Source organism: Canis lupus, chromosome X, assembly GCF_048164855.1.
Source record: "Canis lupus baileyi chromosome X, mCanLup2.hap1, whole genome shotgun sequence".
Lineage (NCBI taxonomy): Eukaryota > Metazoa > Chordata > Mammalia > Carnivora > Canidae > Canis > Canis lupus.
In genome coordinates, this window is record NC_132876.1 from 101,316,447 (window position 1) to 101,338,758 (window position 22,312).

Sequence of the window (22,312 nt, forward strand, 5' to 3'; positions counted from 1 at the left end):
CTCAGTATCACTTTAAGCCGGGTTGCTAAAGGGAGGGGGCTGCTCCGAACCTCGAGGGCCAGAGTGATAATTGTTCCTAAAGGGCAGTTTTGCAAAGTGCTTCAGCCTGTATTGATATGTAAACTGTGAGTCCTCCAGGCAGTGACCCTCCAGGCCGCTGCTCTTCCAGTTTGGGGAGGAGCAGCGTCTTCCCTAAGGGAGAGGGCTTCGGGAGAGAGGTGCCGCGGGCAGGCTCCCTGGGAGCGCGGGGGTGGGGGTGGGGGCGGGGCGCCGAGAGGAGGAGACTGAAGAGGACCCTCCTCCCCTCCATCGCGTAACGGAGTTCGCTGCAGGATTCTGAGATGGAGTCCTGACGGGAAAAAGGGACCAAGTAGGTACGGGGCAATGAGATCGGGAAATTCGCGCAGTTTAAGATCCTTGCCCTTTATACTACCTTGCGATAGTGTAATACCCACCTGGGATTCTGTTCCGCTCCAACTTGAACGGAGGCATGATCACCTGGGTGTCTTGTTAAAATGCAGATTCTGATTCAGGGAAGTCTGGAGTGAGGCCCGAGAGTCCGCATTTCCAATAAACTGGTCCTTGAGCCGTCATAATGCTGCCGGCGTGTGGACCACACTTGGACAGGCAGCGCTCTAGGGCGGCGTAAATGCTTACGAGGCGGGCACAGCGTTAGTTTCCGACGGCGGGGCGGGCAGAGCGCCTGAGGGGCTGAGAAACCCTTTGGCACTCACCACCCCTCCCTCCTCCCTCGTCGACCTTTCCCCTACACCACCTGTAGCCCCCATTCCAGGGAACGTTAACCCACCTTACAGCGCGTCCCACAAGCTTCTGTAATGTCAAGTTTAAGCGGATAAGCCCCGCATAGAACAATAAATAGGTAAAGCAGCCTGGGCCCTGGAGAACTGTGTCTCCGCTTAATCTGGAGAGTACAACACAATCGGGGATACAGCAAACGCGTGCACGTCTTCGGTGAAACGCGAGCTAAAGGAACGCAAGCCAAACTCAGGGCACAGGTGAGGCTGGCGGGGAAGTGGGAGACGAAAGGGCGGCCAACCTGTATTTTTAAGGAAGGAGCATTTTATTGAACTTTTCAATCCAAGGTGAGGGAAGATCTGGTTAGAGCGCGGGCAAGTCTGACACGGTTTCCCTGGTGGTGACTCACCCACATTAACCGCCTGCGTGCCAGTCGTTCTCGTCTGCTCCTTCCGCACATGCTCTAGTCCAGAGTACACTGAGGACCAGAGGTGAAAGGGACGTACATCCTCCTCTTCTCATAGCCGGTGATCTCTATTTTCACCGCCTACCACACTCCTCCAGCTGACCCATTTAGCTGAAGAACTAGACCTCAAGCGGACTGGGAGGGGCGCAATTAACAAATTTAATTGCTTCAAGCAAAGTTTAGAAGTAAAAGTCCTGGACCACAGGCTCAGATCCTAGATTTGAGTCTAATTTCTACTCCTAAGGAGCCATAATTTCCCGAGGGAATAACTTTAATTTCTCTTGGCCTCAGTTTCCTCGTCTGTAAACTGACAGGTTGCCAAGGTCCACCCCAGCTCCATGTGGTACAAAAACCAAGCCCTTTCTTTGCAAGGCTCCTGCCGGTTTGTTGCTCTACACAGAGCACGAGTCCTAATTATTACCTTGACATGGGCTGTGAGCAGAGATTCTCCAGATGCTTTGAAAAGTGTATTAAAGGCGCAGGTGAACATTTGACCGTTCATATCTTATTGCAAGAGATGATTTAAAATGCTTTCTCTTCAGATTCAGGAAGGGAAGTATTTGTTTGAATCTGAGGTGAAGCATTGTCTATTCCTGGATCTTACAGAGCCAACTGTGGGCCTCGCTGTTTGTTGCCATGGGATCCTCTTTGTGCGAACTGTCTTGAACTGTGTGGGAACATTTTCCTCTTGCCTCCCTTCAGTTCTCTAACTCTTCTGAAGATATGTGTCAGAACAAAATGTAGCTGCATTATTGCCAATTAAGACTTAACAGCAGCTGCAAGGTGCATCTAATTAAGGATTTTAATTACTCCACCAAATTCTCATTTGCAGATGTTTAGGGCATTAAACAATGTATTGTGACTTTTATTTTCAAATCTGACAAAAAGCTGACCTCCCTCTAAAGTGGGGAGTGGGGACTAAAAAATCCCACGTGAGTCAATGCTAGGTGTAAAAGAGTCTTTGACAAGGGAAGTAGATACCTGGGCACATTGTGTGAGGATAAATGACCTTACATTCAGATGAAAAAATTGTGCTCGTATTCATAAATATGACTTTTTTTTTTTTAGTAAAGAAAAGGCCAACAAATTTGAAAACAGTGCCAAAATTAATAATTTATTATTTGAGCAGAATCCCTGCTTGTTACAAAGTTCTCAGATGTTCTGTTTTTTTTTTTTTCTTTTCCGGTATCGGGATAGTTAACAGTAAGTTTGGTGCTGCAGTGTGGGGATTGTAGGCTATAATCCAAAGCATTATGGGGTTTGTAGTAAAGACTGGCTGCAGATCAATTCCATGCTTCTAGCTTTTCTCAATTGAAGGAACTGCTGTTTTATTTTCCAATAAAAAAAGAAGAATGTCAAGATATTTTAAATAAGAAATTCATTTTAATGAAACAAAGTTGGTATTACTGGGAGTATGAAATTAGAGTTTAGCTACAATAATATTCTGACTGAGGAGATGGAGAATGCAATAACATCTCCTTTATAAGCCACAAATAACCTGAGCGAGCTATTTCCTAACATTACTACCGTATAGTCAGGGTTTCAAAAATCACTTTCATTGTTTTAGCAGTAAAAAGTGAGAAAATACCAGGTTTTGCATGTATGAGAGAGAATTGTGGACACAGGATATGAACTCAAATTCTTACTGGGTCTGCCTTTAACCATTGGTAGCCTACATTTAATTGTCCACATTTCAGTCATCCCTCAGTGATGAGAGCAGAGTTTTATTTAATCTACCTTTTCGGATGTTTTGTTATGCAAAAAATACTCGGACTATTCACAGTAGCTCCTCTTTTTAAATGAAATTAAGGCTAGAATATCTGGAAAATAGGTCTACTGTGGGATATTTCACTCTGTTTAGATTTAATTATGAAAATGTATAAATGGAGGAGTTATAATTCCGTTCATCTTTTGTATGCAGATGATCCTGTGTTGGTAAATACATAATTTATAGAGGTTTTGATTTAACTCTGTTGGTAATTTATTTCAAAAGTTCATTAAACATTTTCTGTATGAGCTAAATTCAAAGCCTAGCTCCCCAGTAATGTTCTATGAAATCAGTCCCCTTTTGTTATAAAGGCTAAAATATGTCTCTTCAAAGTCTCTTTTCTCTGTGAAAGTTCCCATTATCATGCTAAGTTATTTAGAAAGTATTTTAGACCTAAGGTTCCTTACTTTTCCCTTCTCCCCTTACAGAGGACTCCATCCACAGAAAGGCAACACTAAAGCAAACTATTATTACCGACATGAATAAATGCAGAATCAAGCACCCTTCATTTTCAGGCCTGTTGCCAGCAACATTCATTTGAACCCACCACTACATATTCTCAAATGGTGTGCAGACAAAGACTTGAGCATTCCAGCAATATTCTACCATAAAGTTCAGAGATAATAGAGAATGCTATGAAAAAGCAAACAGCAAAGGGAGAGAAAAATGCCATGCCTGCTTTTCTTTCAGATTTCTAAGTTTCAAATCATAAAAATATACAAATATATATCTTCTTGAATGTGCTTTACATTATTGTTCATGCTGTGAATATTTCTTTTATGGTCATAAAAATAAAAGCAATGCCCCAAATGAAACACTATGTACATAAGTGATGTAAATGCATCCCCGGTGGAAAGCCGGCTGGCTGCCGGTGGGAGGGTATATTTATACAGTGCCTTTCATTTGGAAGGTTCCCAAAATGATTTGCAAACTGTATATAGAGGAATTGCTCACCATGGAAATTCACCCACTTTCAGAAGGGAGTGCAGAAGTCATTCCATGCTGACAACTAGTTTAAATAAAACCACAGAACGATATTTCAGGTGGGTACAATTGTAATTGGTTCCGAGAATGTGCCCTGAAATCCCACCACGTGCCAGGCACGGTTGGAGGTCCTGAGATACTGCTGTGGGTATATCTAGGCAAGTTTGCTGCTCTCCTAAAGCTTGTCTTATTGGAATCTGATGAGAACTCAGGAGTTAAAAGCCCTATTTCTTGTGAATTTCTGATCCCTGCATATAGTTCTACTGAAACAGACCATTCGCTACTTTTTATTTGTCTATCAGGCTTCCTGATAACCAGGGCGCGTGAGCTGTGGCAGTGTATTCCACTTCAAATTGAACACACACACACACACACAAACACACTCAAAAATAGCTTCCGATATTACGGTCAAAGCAGGTAAAATGACAATAACATTTCCTGCATTGAATGATTTGGAAGAGGTAGGGCGGAATTAAAAGTCTTTTGGGTTTGGGAAATTAAATGAAATGGTATTACTATATATACATGGAAGACCGCTTCCACTGAAATGATTCAGGGCACTTCATGGTAATTAAGGCATATAAAATAGTTTAGTGAAGGAGGAGAGCAGTATGAGCTAATGTTTCAGAGCATAAAATATGGAATCAAGTACCAGTGTATCCTAAATGTACTAGACTGGTATTTTTCAGATGGAAATAGAATGGGAGAAAAGGGTAAAGCAGGCAGAGTCAAAGTTCAGCCCAGACTCCTCAGGTTGCAGTTCTGTGTGCTCACAGCCATCACCCTCTTCTCTGGGCCTTGCATTTACAGGCCAACAGTGGGAACCTCTTGAACCACTCTTGGGCCACTGGAGCTGCTTGACTTGCTCATAATGAGAGTTACAACCCTCCTCCACCTTAGCCAGTGCCTGACTGATTCAGGAGAATGAACCCCTTGCTCTGTTGACTGTAGTTCGGAGAAACTCTGAGGCATAAGTTACACTCTAGAGGTCCCCTATGCAATCAGGTCGAAACTGGGACCTTGCCTGTAATCACACCCTTGCTTGGTTTCTGGGAACCTAGGACAGAGGGTAACGAGAAATAATCATAGAGGTTGGGCAGCCCCGGTGGCGCAGCGGTTTAGTACTGCCTGCAGCCCAGGGCGTGATCCTGGAGATCCTGGATCCAGTCCCATGTCAGGCTCTCTGCATGGAGCCTGCTTCTCCCTCTACCTGTGTCTCTGCCTCTCTCTCTCTCTCTCTCTCTCTGCGTCTCTATGAATAAATAAATAAAATCTTAAAAAAAAATCATAGAGGTCCCATCTCTAGTTTTATTTATTTATTTATTTATTTATTTATTTATTTATTTATTTATTTATTTATTTATGAGAGAGAGAGGGAGAGAGATAGAGAGCAAGCAGGGGGAGGGGCAGAGGAAGAAGGAGAAGCAGATTCCCCGCTGAGCAGGGAGCTGGATGCAGGCTCCATCCCAGGACCCCAAAATCATGACCAGACCTGAAGGCAGACATTTAACCGCTTAACCCACTGAGCCACCCAGGCGCCCCAGCCCCTTCTCTAGCTTTTATTTATTTTTATTTTATTTTTTTATTTTTTTAAGTTTAAATTCAATTTGCCAACTTATAGAATAACACCCAGTGCTCATCCCATCAAGTGCCCTCTAGCTTTTAAATAGTCAACCTGCAAAAGTGGAAACAGATAATCTGTTCTCTATTTTTCTATGTCATACCACCTGCCAGACAGCAACGGGTGTTGGGGCTGTAGGGATAACTGAGACACAATGTCTGTCCTTAAGGACCTCAAGTCAACAACACATGTGATATACATGTGCTGAGTATTAGAGGAGGATCTGAATCAACCTCAAAGAGTCAGGCAAGATCAAACAGGGTAGGTGTCATTTCAGTGACCTTGAGGGATGAGCAAAGTAAAAATCAGAAAATGAATGCAGATTGGGAATGAAGAGTAACATCTGAGTAGACCATTTTTCTTCTACCTGGAAGGAAATAGCATTGGTCCTAGTAGTAGAAATCAAAGGTGTTTAAAATCATAGAATCTGTTTTTGAGGGGGGCTCTAGAGATAATCTTGAATAATTTCTTTATTTTAGTCAGAGGAAATTGAGTCTCACACGGCCAAATGACATAGTTATTTAAACTCACAAAACTAGGAAGTGGTAGGAGTTCTCTTCTGGCATGACTCAGCCATATTGCCTGTCAGGCTTTTCTTTAAAAAGATAAATTGAGGACATAATAGAGATATCCAATATAACAAAATCTGGTTTGAGTCCTGACCTATCACTTCCTGGTCTTGAGAAAATTCTTTGCCTTCTCTGAGTCTCAATGTTCTGTAACAAGTGAAATTAATATGGTAACCTTCTCCTGGGGCTCTTGTAGCATGTGTACCTAGTACGGTGCCTAGGACATAGTATGCATTTGAGAGAAGCATGCTTTGTTTCATTTCACCTTCTTTAATTTGTTTTCTTTTCTTTCCCAGAGAATATTATGGTGGTGTAAATGGAGACAAGGATGTTTTTATCTTTGTTCCATTCTTTTTTTTTTAAGTTTATTTAAATAGTCTTTACACCTGGCAGAGGCTCGAACTCATGACCCTAAAATCAAGAGTCACATGCTCTTCTGACTGAGCCAGCCAGGTGTTCCCTGACGTTTTTATTTTTGTTAGTGTTTTGTTTTTATTACATTAGCTATAGAGTTGAAGGGAATGAGCCCTTCACATAAGATTGCTCACTTGCATTTATTTTTTTCTTTTTAATAAACTGGTGTTGTTTTTGATTAGGACTAGCCCTGTCTCTGACTAGAATATGGGAGTATTATTTATAGATTGTCTCAGGACAAGTTCAGCTTTGTTAATTCCAAGCCAAGTAGGTGATTCTGGGTCTTCTAATGAGCTAGTTATAATAATAATGAACATAATACTGAAACACATTTGCCAATTGAGGAAGTCTGCTTTACACACATTGTGTCAGAGGATATATAAATGGTAAACAAATGTATAAAAAGGTAACAGACTTCATTAGACATAATGCTGATGTAAATTCAAACCACAGTGCAATACCATGATGCATTCACCAGAATGCTCAAAATGAAATAATGGACAATAGATAGTGTGGGCAAAGAGTTGGAGGAGCTACAACCTTGTATCTATTTATGGTGAAAGTAAAAACAGCTTCAACAACCATGGAAAACTCTTCAGCCTGCTGAGTCTAAACATACGTATAACTGATGACGCCATCAATTCTATACCCAACAGAAATGTATACACCTGTTTATGAAAAACATACACTAGAGAGTTCACAGCAGCTTTACAGAAAAAAAAAAAGAAATCCAAATTAGAGACTGCTGGAATGCTCATCAACAGTAGAATGGGTGAAAAAAAAAAAAACACAGTAGAATGCGTGGATACATTGTGGTATAGTCATACTGCAGGCTACCATATAGGGATGAGAACTAACAATCTATGGCTTTTTGCAAAAGTTTATTTGAATCTCAGGAATATAATATTGAGTAAAAGAAGGCAGACACAAAAGAGTACATCCCGTAAGGTTGCATTTATAGAAAGGACAAAATTAATCTAATCTACAATGTACCAAGGGAAGCATTGGGAGTTCTAGTAATGTTCTGGGGTTTTTTTTTTTTTGGATCCCAATGTTGGTTATTTGGATGTATTTATACTGTGAAAATTCATTGAGCTGTGTGCATATATGTGGACTTTTGTGTATACTTCATATTTCATTAACAATTGTTTTAGAAGTTTATTTTAAAACCAGAAAAAAGAAAAAGCTTAACTCCCACACCAGTGGTGCATTATTAAAAATAATCAATAAAATTAATGAACTGTTGGCAGATATTTGCAAAAGCTAAATATTTTATCATATTAAAACATGAGGGGGTATCCCTGCAAAATGGATATGAAAAAGCAACGTTTGTTTGTTTTAAAAGATGTTTTCAGGAAATAAATGGGGTTCTCTTTTTGAAACACAATTAATTTAGTATAATTTAACATATAATAGGAACTAGATAATTAAGATAATCATGCCTTTGACTTTTTAGTGTCAATCAAAGCTTTGTTTAATTCTTTTGTGAAATGATAATAGCTAGCATTTATTCAGTACTTATTATGTGCCAGGCACCTTTAGAGACATTTTATGAGTGCTAATTCACTTAATCTTCAAAAGAAATGGGTTACTTTTGTCCTGGCCAGTATACAGATGAGGAAACCAAGGCACAGAGACTTTTAATGGTTTGCTTAGTATCTCAGAGTGGCAAAGTTGGAAATTGTACTTCCTCTCAATCACTACTCTTACCTGCCACTTGTAACATTTGATTATTTCCTCTATGCCACATTTAGCTAAAATTATCACTTTCATGTTTGGCTTGCATGTTGCCTTTATTGGCTTAATATTCCTAATAATGGCCATCGTCTTTTTAAAAAGATTTTATTTATTTGTTCATGAAAGACAGAGAGAGAGAGAGAGGCAGAGACACAGGCAGAGGGAGAAGCAGGCTCCATGCAGGGAACTTGACGTGGGACTGAATCCCAGGACTCCAGGATCACGCCCTGGGCTGAAGGCAGGCACTCAACTGCTGAGCCACCCAGGGATCCCAATAATGGCCATCTGTAAACTAAAGAGTAGCAGTTCAGCAAAAAGTTTGAGTGCAATTTTCCCCAGCAGAGTATGTTATTCTTGGCTCTGTACATCGCTCCAGTGTTTATCTTTTTCCCACAGGAGATCTAAAGGAATTATTATGTTTCTTTTAAATGAAGAGAAAAGTGATGAAATTATACCTTTCAAGGAAAAATGTTAATATTTCAACTTTTTGAACACTTAAGAATAGTACGATGAAGGATGTGTTAACATTATGTAAATACCTGTATGGCCTTCTGAACTAATTTTTAAACTGAGAAAAACAACTCTTTAAGTAAATCATACAGGAGACTAGAAAGATATCATAGATGCTGTTAATAACTAGATGCCCATACTCAGTTTGTGTTAGTGTCTTTGTGTGGTGTGTACATGTTTAGCAGATACTAGAAGGATCTTAAAACATACTAGAATAGGTAATAGTACAGCTGGTACTAGATGGGGATTATTGCATGCATAGCACAACATAGGCAATAACGTAAAAATGGAATATTAAATATCATTATTGTAAAATCTCTTGTGACAGAGACAATGCTATGTGTTCACCAAACATTTATGTCCTTCCTACATACTTAAAAACACTATATTTCCTAGTCTTTTTGCATCTAGGTGCAGCCACAATGGATTGTGGGCAGACGTGTTGCACGCATCTTCCAGAATTGACCGCTAAAAATTCCAGAGTGGTCCTCTTCCCTCTGTCTTTGTTATCATGTATGCTTTCTTCATATGCATGTCTTGAGGGAGAGGGCTTCAAGATGGTGGAATCTTTTGAAGGAAGGATCCAAGCTCCCTAGTCATTGCTAAGGAAGGATCCCAGTCATTGCTAGGAGGGGAGTGGCATAACCAGGAGTATCAGCCTTGGGTTCTGTGTGAATAAGAAGCAAGCTTTCTGGACGCCTGGGCAGCTCAGCGGTTGAGCATCTGCCTTTGGCTCAGGGCTCAGGGCATGATCCCTGTCCAGGGATCGAGTCCCACGTCGGGCTCCATGCGGGGAGCCTGCTTCTCTCTCTCTCTCTCTCTCTCTTTCTGTCTCTCATGAATAAATAAATAAAATCTTAAAAGAAGAAGAAGCAAGCTTTCATTGTACACTACAGAGCTTTCGGGTTCATTCATTAGTAGCTTAGTCGACCCTGATCTATAGCCTCTGACTCACTCAAAGGCAAGAAAAAAATGCTTTTCTTCTTTTTTCCCTCTTTCTTCATTCTTTTTTGAATCTCAGGTGTACAAAATTGTATTGTTCATGATTCTTGGTTAATAGCCATTCTTATTGATTTTTGTGTAGCCCAGTTTCACTTCTGTACTTATTTGGTTAGTTCTCTCTCATGAGGTTATACATGCTTGACAAAGCACCATCTGAAACAAAGGTAAGCAACTTGATAATCACGTATATTGAACATATGGTATGGCACCCCTGTCAACCTATCCATCTGCCTCCCCCACTTAAGTAAACCATCATCCTGAATCCCATGTGCATTTTTCCTTTGACTTTTTTGTCATATAGTTTTATTGCATCTATAGGTATTCCTAAAGAATATGGATTTTACATTTCAATAGTTTTAATTTTATGGAAGGATATTCATTCCAGTTCTGGATACATGTAAAGAGGATACCTTACCCTTGCTCTTCCACTGAATACAACATTAAAACCTGGACAGAATGTGTAGAACAGCTACTTGAAAACCCGGAAAAGGAAACAGTTGTAGGCAGTTCAGGAATGAAGACCAGAATGTGAAGTACAACTGAATTTGTATTGAGTTTATCAAGCTTTCCCCCTTTGGTATCTCCCAGACTGAGGTCAACACAACCAGAACACGGTAAAGAGCCCGGAGATGGAGCTTCAGGAGAAGCCCTCTGCCTCTGGCTACAAGACTGGGAAAAGGAACCGATGGCCTTTGAAAATCTGCCCCCAGTACTCTGCAACTTTTCTCTCCCTTTCTCCATTCTATCCTGGCCTAGTCTCCGATTAACCTAGTGGTGGTGGCGTGGTGGTAGTTGCAGTGGCAGCTGCAGTTAACTGGAACCAGCAAGACTTGAAAACTCGGAAAGTGGAAATCTTCTCTGTTCTATGGAGTTGCAGTTCCAAGAGGGTAAGACAAAGCACTGTTTTTTGGTTTGGTTTGATTTTCACTCTGTCCTCTAGCCACCCATGCCAGGCCATGGTCTAATCACAAAAGTCCACAGAAGAGCATACTGGTGCTGGGTAATTAAAGCCCCAGGTTTCTGGGCAGAGAAACAAAAACAGTGAGGACAGAGAACAGAAAAGTACCAGGAAGATTGCAAGGAGCAGGAATTCAGGAGAAAGAGCCCATAAAGTTGCTTATGAACTCTAGGGCTCACCCTGGAGTTACACATATGAGGCCGGGATTCTTTTTTTTTTTTTTTTTTTTTTTTTGAGGCCTGGATTCTAACTAGTATTTTCTCTCTCTGGATTGTATCTTCTATTGCAATCATCATATATTTTGTTGACCTTCTAATTGTACTTTTGTCCTTTATTTTTATCTGTTATTCTTTTTTCTTTAAATCAGATTTAATTGTTCCAGTTTTGTAATATAATTGACACATAAACTGTGTAAGTTAAAGGTTTATTGACTTGATACATGTATATATTGCACACTGATCACCACTATGGCATTAGCAAGCCTCTCCACCCTGTCACATAATTATCTTTTCTTTTCTATATATTACTGATAATTTATTAATCTTGTAACTGGAGGTTTGTACCCTTTGACCAATATCTCATCATTTCCCCCACCCCTAACCCCTGGTAACCACCCCTCTAACTCTCTGTTTCTCTGCGTTTGGCTTTTTTAGACTCCAAATATAAATGAGATCATACAGTAATTGTCTTTCTCTGTCTGACTTGTTGTACTTAGCATAAAGCCCTCAAGGGCCATCCATATTGTCTCCATGAGCAGAATTTCCTTGTTTCTTATGGCTGAATAATATTCCATTGTAACCACAGACCACATCTTCTTTATTTTTTCATCCGTTGACAGACACTTAGATTGTTTCCATATCTTGGCTATTCTAATAATGCTGCAGGTAACCTGGGAGTGCAGATATCTCTTTGAGATCCTGTTTTCTGTTATCTATTGTCTTCTACTTTCTTTGGATTTATTCTACCAATCTAACATCTTAAGATAGATACATAAATCATTAACTTTAAGGCTTTTTTCTTGTTTATATTAGTGTTTGAAGCTATAAGTCTTCCTTAAAGCATTTCTATCATAACTCATAAATTCTGATATGTGGTGTTTCTCTGGCATTCGTTTTTTTTTAATTTTCAAATTTCACTGATTTTTTCTTTAAGAGTTATTTAGTCATGTGTGTATTTTAAATTTCCATATCTGTTCAGAGATACTTTCAATTTTAAAATTATCTAACATAATTGTATTATTGTTAGATATTATGAGATGTGAAACTTTTTGAGGATTTCTTTATATGACCAACTTTTTATACATATTCCACATATACAAATGAAAATTGTATATTCCCTAAATGACACAGAAATAACTATATGAGTTTCTCTGTCTCTGTCTCTATATATCTCCATTAAATTAATTTTGTTGGGATCCCTGGGTGGCGCAGCGGTTTAGCGCCTGCCTTTGGCCCAGGGCGCGATCCTGGAGACCCAGGATCGAATCCCACATCGGGCTCCCGGTGCATGGAGCCTGCTTCTCCCTCTGCCTGTGTCTCTGCCTCTCTCTCTCTCTCTCTGTATGACTATCATAAATAAATAAAAATTTAAAAAAAAAATTAATTTTGTTATCTGTATTACTTTTTTTATATTATTGCTGAGTTGTTTATTGTGTAACCTGTGAGTAATCAAGAGAGGTGTGTTCAAATTTTCCACTTAATAGCAAGTTTATTAATACAGTAGTATCAATTTTTAAAATATGTATATATTTCAAGCCTATTTTATTGATGTACACATGCTTAAAATTATTATACTTCCTTGGTGGATTGAACATTTCTGTTGTGGCATGACTCTCTTCAGTCCTGACATTTTTTTTATTTGTCTTAAAGTTTATTTTATTTAGTATGATGTAGCTATCAATATTGTTTTGATTGAGGTTTTCCTGATAAGTCTTGTTTCCCCATTCTTTTACTTTCAACTTTTGCATCTCCTAATGCTTTAAATGTTTCTCACATAAATCCTTTAAATTTAAATCTGGGCTTTTTACCTAATTTATTCATCTGTATCTTGGAATTGATAGTTTTCTTCTATTTATACTTATTGTAATTATTGATATCTTTGTTATTATTGCTACCATTTAGTTTATTTCAATATGCCCCTCTTTTCCTACATTTCTTTTTACTCTGGTCTTATTTTCTTAATTGAAGCTGTGTCTCACCCTGAATAAAGCAAGGGTTCTCGCCTTCTTGTTTTCCACTCCTTCCAGCACCCACCTTGTTGATCAAACCTACTCCCTAGCTTTTACTCAAAACATGGTCTAAGGGGCAGCCCAGGTGGCTCAGCGGTTTAGTGCTGCGGTCAGCCCAGGGCCTGATCCTGGGGATCCAGGATTGAGTCACACGTCGGGCTCCCTGCATGTAACCTGCATCTCCCTCTGCCTGTGTCTCTGCCTCTCTCTTTCTCTGTTTCTCTGTGTGTCTCATGAACAAATAAATAAAAATCTAAAAAAAAGAAAAAAAAAAAAAACATGGTCTGAGGACTAGCAGCATTAGAACGCCTGGGAACTTACCAGAATTATAGAATTTGGGGCCCCATTGCAGACCTGTTGAATCAGAATTCACAGGTAAACTAGAGCTGTAAGTGTTCATAATGTATGATAAACTTGGTTACTAAACTAGAGTTAAAGTAATTGGCTATTATGGATTTATTTTCCTTTTTTTTATCTTTATTATTTAAACAACACCATTACTAAGATATTTATTTGATAACCTTTACTTCATTTATCTCCAGACTTTTCTTTCCTTTCCTTTTAAGCACTTACCTAAAAGTGTTTTAAATGAGTCTTTGTGTGGCAAAGCTTTTGAAATATTGTATGCCTGAGAATATTTTTATCATGTACTGTTATTTAAATGACATTTTGTTGGATATAAAATACTATGTTCAAAGTAATTTTCCTTCAATTCTTTGAAAACACCCATTTGCATCCAGTGTTGTTGAAAAATCTGACATCAATCTGATTCTTCCTCCTTTGTATGGCGTCTGCTCTTTTTTTCTGTGTTTAGAATTTTGTCTTTGTCTTTGTATTTTTTAAATTTCACTATAATATGTCCAGATGTGGTTTTTAAAAAAGATTCTCCTCTTCTGTGGCACTTTCTGGGCCCTTTCAATCTGAAGTCTTTGAAAATCATTAATTCATTCTCCTTATGTCTTCAAAGATTTTTCTCCTCTTCATTTCTTTCTTTCTCTGACTCCTGTTATTCTGGGTGTTAGCACTTTTGTGTCCCATCTTTCATTTCTTTTGACTCACCGTTATAGTCTCCTTTCCTCTCCTTCTAACTTCTGGAGGATTTCGTCAATCTGGCCTTCACATTTGTCATATTATTCTTCTATTTAGTATTCTGCTCTTCATACCTCTGTTTCAACCATTTTTTTATTTTAAACATGATATTTTTCAGAAAATTAAAAATTCTTGCTTTACTCATTCTAGTACTTTGTGCTTCTGCTGGAATCTGGAATCCAAGGTATGTTTTCCTTTTGAACTTACTGTGGTGCACAGAACATCTTGTTATTTTGGCTTGTGACAGTGCCCTCCCCCTAGGCCCTTCCAGGATACTGACTGCCCTGTTAGGCAATACATCAGGAGAAGGCCAGCACCCAATTCAGCACCCAATTCAGCCTCAGGATGTGTTGTGGAAAGAAATGGATTAGCCCTGAGGTGGCTAGTAACAGGTATCCCACAACCATAGCAGAGGCTCCCTCAGGTCCTATCCTTTCTACCCTTGCAGGAAAAGGTGACATTAGGAGACATTCCTGAGACTGTAAACTCCCAGCTTGGGTATTAAGACAGGGAGGGGTGGAAAAATGAACACCAAGAAGTTCAGCTCTCTCATCTTCATTTTCTCAGTGCACAAGGCTTCCGAGCAGCCTTGATTTTATTCCTGTGGACACTGAGAACTGCAAAAACTTTCAATAGAAATGACCCCATCTCAAGCCTTGCATTAAGAGACTTGGCTGAGGGGCACCTAAGCAGCTCAGAGGTTGAGTGTCTGCCTTCAGCTCGGGTTGTGATCCCAGGGTCCTGGGATGGAGTATCTCATCAGGCTCCCCATAGGGAGCCTTCCTCTCCCTCTGCCTATGTCTCTGCCTCTCTCTGTGTGTCTCTCATGAATAAATAAATACAATCTTTTTTCTTTTTTTTTTTTTTTAAAAAAAAGGACTTGACTGAACTTTAGCATAGCTTCTAGCAGTCCATGGCCACATCCCTGGGACAACCTGGTCTCCCTCCTCCCGCCCCCTTCTTATTTGGAAAAGCTCAAGGCTGCCAAGAGAATTGACCATTTGTTCTAGCCAACACAGATGATAGGCCCCCTGACTTTTGGAATGCGTTTGCTAAAAAAGAAAGAAAGAAAGAAAGAAGAAAGAAAGAAAGAAAGAAAGAAAGAAAGAAAGAAAGAAAGAAAGAAAGAAAGAGAAAGAAAGAAAAAAGAAAGAAAAGAAAGAAAGAGAGAAAGAAAAAAAAGAAAAAAGCGGAATGCCTGGGTGGCTCAGCAGTTGGGCACCAGCCTTTGGCCCAGGGTGTGATCCTGGAGGCCCCGGGAGGCCTGTGTCTCTGCCTTTTTTAAAGATTTTATTTATTTATTTATTCGAGAGAGAGAGAGAGAGAGAGAGAGAGAGAGAGGCAGAGACACAGGCAGGGGGAGAAGCAGGCTCCATGCAGGGAGCCCAACGTGGGACTCAATCCCGGGGCCTTGAGGATCGCACCCTGGGCCAAAGGCTGGTGCCCAACTGCTGAGCCACCTGGGCTGCCCAAAATAAAAATAAATTTTAAAAAAGCATATAATTATAAATCTTTCTCTGTCCCTTTGAGATATATATGTATCTACTAGAACTCTGGAGTGTCTTTCCCAAGGAACTAAAAGCCATTCCTTTGCAATGTAGTCATCAGGCAGGATAGAGCCTTGTCTCAGTTTCTGTGGGAATGTAGAAGCCAAACTTAGATAAATGCCAGTGGTGAACTAGTTACTTTTACATTGACCAACCTTCCTCCCTGTCTTTTGTGATCTTTCTCTTCCCAGGTTGCTCGACCCCCTCCCTGTTTCCACATTCCTCCTTTGCAACACCTGCTCTCTTCTGAGCAAATCACAACTGAGCTCAGCTCTTCTCCCTATTGCAATAGTTACAGAATAAAATCCGTTTTGACTGGTTTAACTAATTCAGGTTTTGTTTACCTTTGATTACACTTCAACCCAAGTTCTGAATTGCTAAACATGTAGAGAAAACACAAGACAAATGCAAAGAAGAATCCAGAGTAGTATTCCTTAAGCACTACCAGCCCCCATATGTCATCATGTAAGAAGTCTGGTAACTTCCAGCCCCAGGCCAAACCCCAAATCCCTGTGCTTACACATCAATTGGAAAAGCCTACTCCCCAATCTATCATCACAAGGGGTTCTCACACTTTTCTTCTCTTTTTGATGATTTCCCCTTAAGTTTCTTCCCCAGGGTAACTCTTTGAGGAACCAGCAGGAGGGCCCCTTCAGCATCTTGCTAGAAACAGAAACTGGATGAAAAGAAAAACTTTTACCTGTCCCTCTTCTCTCTCAAGTCCCAGGCTGTCAATACTTTCTTTGCTCTGTTTCCTTCAGATCATTCTTTTTTGTGTGTGTGTAAAAACCCCCGTTAGGGAGGAAAAATTTTGCTCTACCCTTCAAGATTCTTTTAACTGGTCTAAGAATTAAATTGACATGAGACCTGTAAACAGGAGGAAATAAAATTTATTACATACATATGGGGAATCCACATAGATATGAGATTACAAAGATAGGCAAAATGAGGTTTATGCGTCATCTCAAACTAGGGAGAAGGGGGTAGGGGTCTGGGACTCCAAAGGAAAAGAAAGCTATTCACAGGGGAAGAATGAGTGTTTGGTAAACCAATGTTGGCTGGGCCATACAGAAATAATGGGACATAGAAAGGAATTTTAACCCACAGCCTTTGCTAAAATCCTGTCTACCATACTTAGCTCATATTATACTGTAGTTATCTGTAATGATAGTTCCCTTCCTGGAGCAGGTCCTCTATCTAAATTCCTTTTAGGCAGTTAATGGGGAGGTCAGAGTTCTTCCTGAGTCTTTTGGGTCTTGATTATTTTTAGCTTGAAACAACCTGTGTGCCAAAGCGGCACATCTTGAGGCTATTCATTCTGACCCCTACACTCCAATCTTAATTCTCTTAACTTCTTTTGTAGATTGAGGTTTAACTGACATATAACATATTAGTTTCAGATATATAACATATGATTCTATATTTGTATATATTGTGAGATGATCACCATAATAAGTCTAGTAACATCTGTTACAAATATAGTTACAAATTTTTTCCTTGTGTTGAGAGCATTTAAGATCTATTCTCAGGCAGCCCAGGTGGCTCAGCGGTTTAGTGCCGCCTTCAGCCCAGGGCGTGATCCTGGAGACCGAGGATCAAGTCCCAAGTCAGGCTCCCTGCATGGAGCCTGCTTCTCCCTCTGCCTGTGTCTCTGCCTCTTTCTTACTCTCTCTCTCTCTCTCTGTGTCTCTCATGAATAAATAAATAAAATCTTAAAAAAAAGAATTAAAAAAATATATTCTCTTAGCAACTTCCATATATGCAATACAGTATTATTAGCTATAGTCACCATGCTGTACATTACAGCCCCATGTCATATTTATTTTACAACTGGAAGTTTATACCTTTTGAAAAGATAAATCATTAGTGGAAACTGAATTTATGACTCCATCAAATTTGTAGGAGAAATTCTTCTTCTATCCCAGAGCAAACCTCATCCCATCATTCTTCCAAATGCAATTCTGTAGCTTGCTTTAAAAAATCTGACTTTTTTCCTGGCCTATAAAAATTTGCAGCCCATGCAAATGATTATTGCCCCCACTTCTAGTCAAGTAAGAGGAAACATATATTTCTGACCTCCTTCCCTTTTGACTACCAACCAATCTCTCTTACCCTTGTTATTTGTCACATAGGCCTCAGACAATTATTCCAGGTAAAGAAGTTCTTGCAACAAACCAAGTATCTAAAACATTGCTGTTCTAAGGCTGGCCCAGAGATGGGCAGGATTGGCATCAACTGGAAGTTTGATAGAAAAGCAGAACTCAGGTCTTCCCAGACCAACTGTACCAGAATCTGCGTGTTGGAGAAGCACTCCATAGGCCTCTGTAACTGGGGGCTAGACAAATCACTTTGGCTTAAGGAAGACAGTCTGGTAATCTACAACTTATGTTTTCAAACAATTTTCTCAAGGTAAACTGCCTCCAACAATGAGAGCAGCAGTCCCTTCCTTCCAATTAGAAAAAGAACTACCTCTTTATAATATATTTTGTGTTACTAATAGGTTAAACATTTCCTCAAATTTCTACTGGTAATGGAATCTATTTTTAACTTAATGACTTTATGAGGCATTTGATTATCATGTATTATTTGTGAATACCGTCTATATTAATTCTAACCATTTTATTTAAATCAGCACTACAATATTAACAAGAACTGCTCCCATTTTAACATAATTTCAAGCAGAGATAGTTGTTTAATTGGGAATAATGAAGTTTGTTTTGCTTTTTTTTCCTACTTATTGTGTAAGTTTGCAAAGCCCAGTGATTTTTCAAAAATTTGAAATTGTGTTTATCATAAAAATTAGAATTTACTGAAAGTTCCTGTAACCTGGTTGTGCACTTTTAACATAAAGTTAACTCTAAAGTCAAATTGTTTATTTTTGGTTTTATGTAAAAAAAATGTGTTTGCACCAACTGTTTGCTTTTTCCCCTATTACATGGAAGCAGCCAGTAGTTGCTTAGTAAAAGAAAGCACAGCAGAATAGCAGAGCTAAAATCATGGGGCTAATTGACAAATGTAAGGGTGTAAGCATAGAGGAACAGTAGAGACAGGACAGGGGAAGAAGGCAAGTAGGATGAAAATCAGAAGAATCAGCCATCAGAAAATGGCTGAGTCGGAAATAAAGGCAAAGGGACAACAATTCTGATTAAGAGACATTGACATGATGAATGATCTTCCTACAAACTCCCCTTTCACTTGAGTGGGAGAAGTATGTCCAGTTGATACACACTTGTTCTCTTTTTACAACACCCTACTGGGACAGACAGTATTCATGCTCGGCTGTGGTAATATGGCCACAGGGACAAATTCTGTCTTGAGATAAAGGATCCAAGTCTCAAACCTTCAGATTTCATAGCTACACATGCTTAATTAAGAACTGCATAAGTATATATTGTATTCTTTTCAGATATATGGAGGTAATTTTGTCCTGTGTGTGCTATATAGTCTTTTGAGGCTTGGTTTACTCTGTGTGATTCTCATAAAATGTTCAGAATGAAAAGGAACTATATTTTTGTGGTTAAGAGCATAAGGTCTGGAGTGAGTCTTCCTAGGAATAAATATCAGCTGTGGTTTGTGCCACTGTATGACTCTGTGCCTCAGTTTCCTCCTTTGCAAAATGGACATAGGGAGAAACCTTCCTCTTTGAGTTTGACTTTTTTAGATTTCACATATAAATGAGATCCTATAGTATTTGCCTTTCTACATCTGGCTTATTTTACTACATATAGCATCCCCCAGGTTCATCCGTGTTGCTGCACATGGCAAGATTGCCTTCTTTATAATCATTGAATAATGTTCTGTGATATATATACCACATTTTCTTTTTTTTTTTTTATACCACATTTTCTTTACCCATCTTCTATCAGTGGACACTTAGGTTGTTGCCATATGGTGGCTGTTGTGAAAACGCTGTAGTGAACATGGGGGTACATTTCTCTTCAAGATACTGATTTTACTTCATTTGGATGAATACTCAGAAGTGAAATTGCTGGATCATATGGTAGTTCCACTTTTACGTTTTTGAGGAACCTCTATGCTGTTTTTTTTTTTTTATTGGTGTTCAATTTACTAACATACAGAATAACCCCCAGTGCCTGTCACCCACTCACTCCCACCCCCCGCCCTCCTCCCCTTCTACCACCCCTAGTTCGTTTCCCAGAGTTAGCAGTCTTTACGTTCTGTCTCCCTTTCTGATATTTCCCACACATTTCTTCTCCCTTCCCTTATATTCCCTTTCACTATTATTTATATTCCCCACATGAATGAGAACATGTAATGTTTGTCCTTCTCCGACTGGCTTACTTCACTCAGCATAATACCCTCCAGTTCCATCCACGTTGAAGCAAATGGTGGGTATTTGTCGTTTCTAATGGCTGAGTAATATCCCATTGCATACATAAACCACATCTTCTTTATCCATTCATCTTTCGTTGGACACCGAGGCTCCTTCCACAGTTTGGCTATCGTGGACATTGCTGCTATAAACATCGGGGTGCAGGTGTCCCGGCGTTTCACTGCATCTGTATCTTTGGGGTAAATCCCCAATAGTGCAATTGCTGGGTCGTAGGGCAGGTCTATTTTTAACTCTTTGAGGAACCTCCACACAGTTTTCCAGAGTGGCTGCGCCAGTTCACATTCCCACCAACAGTGTAAGAGGGTTCCCTTTTCTCCGCATCCTCTCCAACATTTGTTGTTTCCTGCCTTGTTAATTTGCCCCATTCTCACTGGTGTGAGGTGGTATCTCATTGTGGTTTTGATTTGTATTTCCCTGATGGCAAGTGATACAGAGCATTTTCTCATATGCATGTTGGCCATGTCTATGTCTTCCTCTGTGAGATTTCTCTTCATGTCTTTTGCCCATTTCATGATTGGATTGTTTGTCTCTATGCTGTTTTGTATAGCGGCTGCCCCAGTGTGCATTCCCAACAGCGTACGAGAGTTCTTTCTTATGCACACCTTTGTCAACATGCTTTATGTCTTGTCTTTTTCATACTAAGCATCCTAACAGGTGTGAGGTAATATCTTATTGTGGTTTTGATTTGCATTCCTCCAATAATTTGGTGACTATAGTTAATAATATTGTATTATATGCCTGAAATTAGCTGAGAAAGTAGATCTTAACTGTTCTCATCACACACAAGAAAAGGCAACTATGTAAAGCAATGAATGTGTTAATTAGCTTGACCATGGTTATCATTTCACAATGCATACATATACTGAATCATCACATTGCACACCTTAAAATACACAATTTTTTAAATTTGTCATGTGTACCTCAGCAAAGCTGGGAGAATAAAAAGAAGAAAAACCTGTTTCACTGAGTTGATGGGAGGATTAAATGTAAAGCATTTAGCACAGTGCCTGGCATGAATTCCAGCACATAGTAAATGTTAAATATTCAAAACAAACTTTAAAATGTGCATATTTGCTTGTAAATACAAAAGTTCTCCCTGATGAATACAGGAGAGTGATGAGGTTGGTTGCATGGAGGAGAGAAGCTAGGTGGCTAGGGGAAGGATGCAAGAGGGAGATATTTCACACTGTATGGTCTTTTATATCTTTGGAATTTTAAACCATGTAAATGTAGTGCACATGCAGTGAAGCGTTAAATAAATAAATAAAGTAAAAGTAAAAGGCATTCTGCTTCACTTCAGCCTTTCTATCTACAGCTTTAGAAAGCTTATGCTTACAGATTTCTTATAGCATTTTGTTAAGAATTGGTGACAGCTGGTGGTAAACCCATTAGCAAATGTTTATCAGGAGCCTGGTAGGTTCCAGGCACGTTGTTAATAAGGTGTGGTCCTCTCTCTCAAGGACCATGCAGTCCACTTATAAAGATAACTCAATTGGGCCAATCAAAAGAGTTTACTTTAGAACTAAACTGTGAAGAGCATGCCCATGTACTTAAGTGTTCAGGAATTGCAGAGGACTGGCATGCAGAGAGCATCCTGGGGGTAGGGACTAGGGCTTAAGCAGAGCACTGAAGAAGGGGTAGATGGTGGTGGTGGTGGTGGAAGGAGAGCATTTTCTAATGAGCAAAAGGGAATAGCACAGTAGAAGGCCAATGCAATGTAACCTCAAGTTACTAGGTGAAGCTTCCTTCCAAATCAGTTTTCCTGATTAAAAATAATAATAAGGAAAAGGAGAAAAGCAGATAAAATGTTAGGTTCTAGATATTATTAGTCATCTTTTGCTCATCATCTTTACTCTCTTTGTTCCCCCAGGATCCATGCACAATACCTGGAAGTGGAGTCACCATGTTGCTACTCTTAGGACCAGATACATGCTGTGGAAGTGGAGCTGGAAGCTCAAAGAAGCCTCACTGCTTTATTTCCTTGAGCAACTGCACCCTTTCTGGATTGCTTCTCTTCAAACATCTTGTCATATGAGATAAATAAAATCTCATTTCATCACACCATTATAGGCTGGTTTCTGTTACATGCAGTGAAACACTATCCAAACTGTAGGGCTATTTTTTTTTCATAAATGTTGCATCCAGAAACTTAGTTTTCCAAGTTCTTTCCATATAGGGTCACCAGATAAAATATGGGACATGGAGTTAAATTTCAATTTCAGATAAACAATGAATAGCTTCTATAGTGTAAGTATGTCTCATGTAATACACTTACAACTAAACAATGATGCATTGCTTATGTGAAATTAA

The 22,312-nt window shown here is 39.4% G+C and overlaps 1 long non-coding RNA gene across 2 annotated transcripts; it reads left to right on the plus strand.

The window, feature by feature from the left end:
* Positions 1 to 242: 242 nt before the first annotated feature.
* LOC140628675 (uncharacterized) lies at positions 243 to 22,063 on the plus strand. 2 transcript variants are annotated; one of them, XR_012026685.1, is made up of 3 exons: positions 243 to 370; positions 10,416 to 10,714; positions 21,873 to 22,063. It is a non-coding gene; the product is annotated as an uncharacterized lncRNA (long non-coding RNA). The 2 variants fall into 2 exon arrangements; XR_012026684.1 differs by lacking the exon at positions 243 to 370 and adding an exon at positions 616 to 1,016.
* Positions 22,064 to 22,312: the final 249 nt, after the last annotated feature.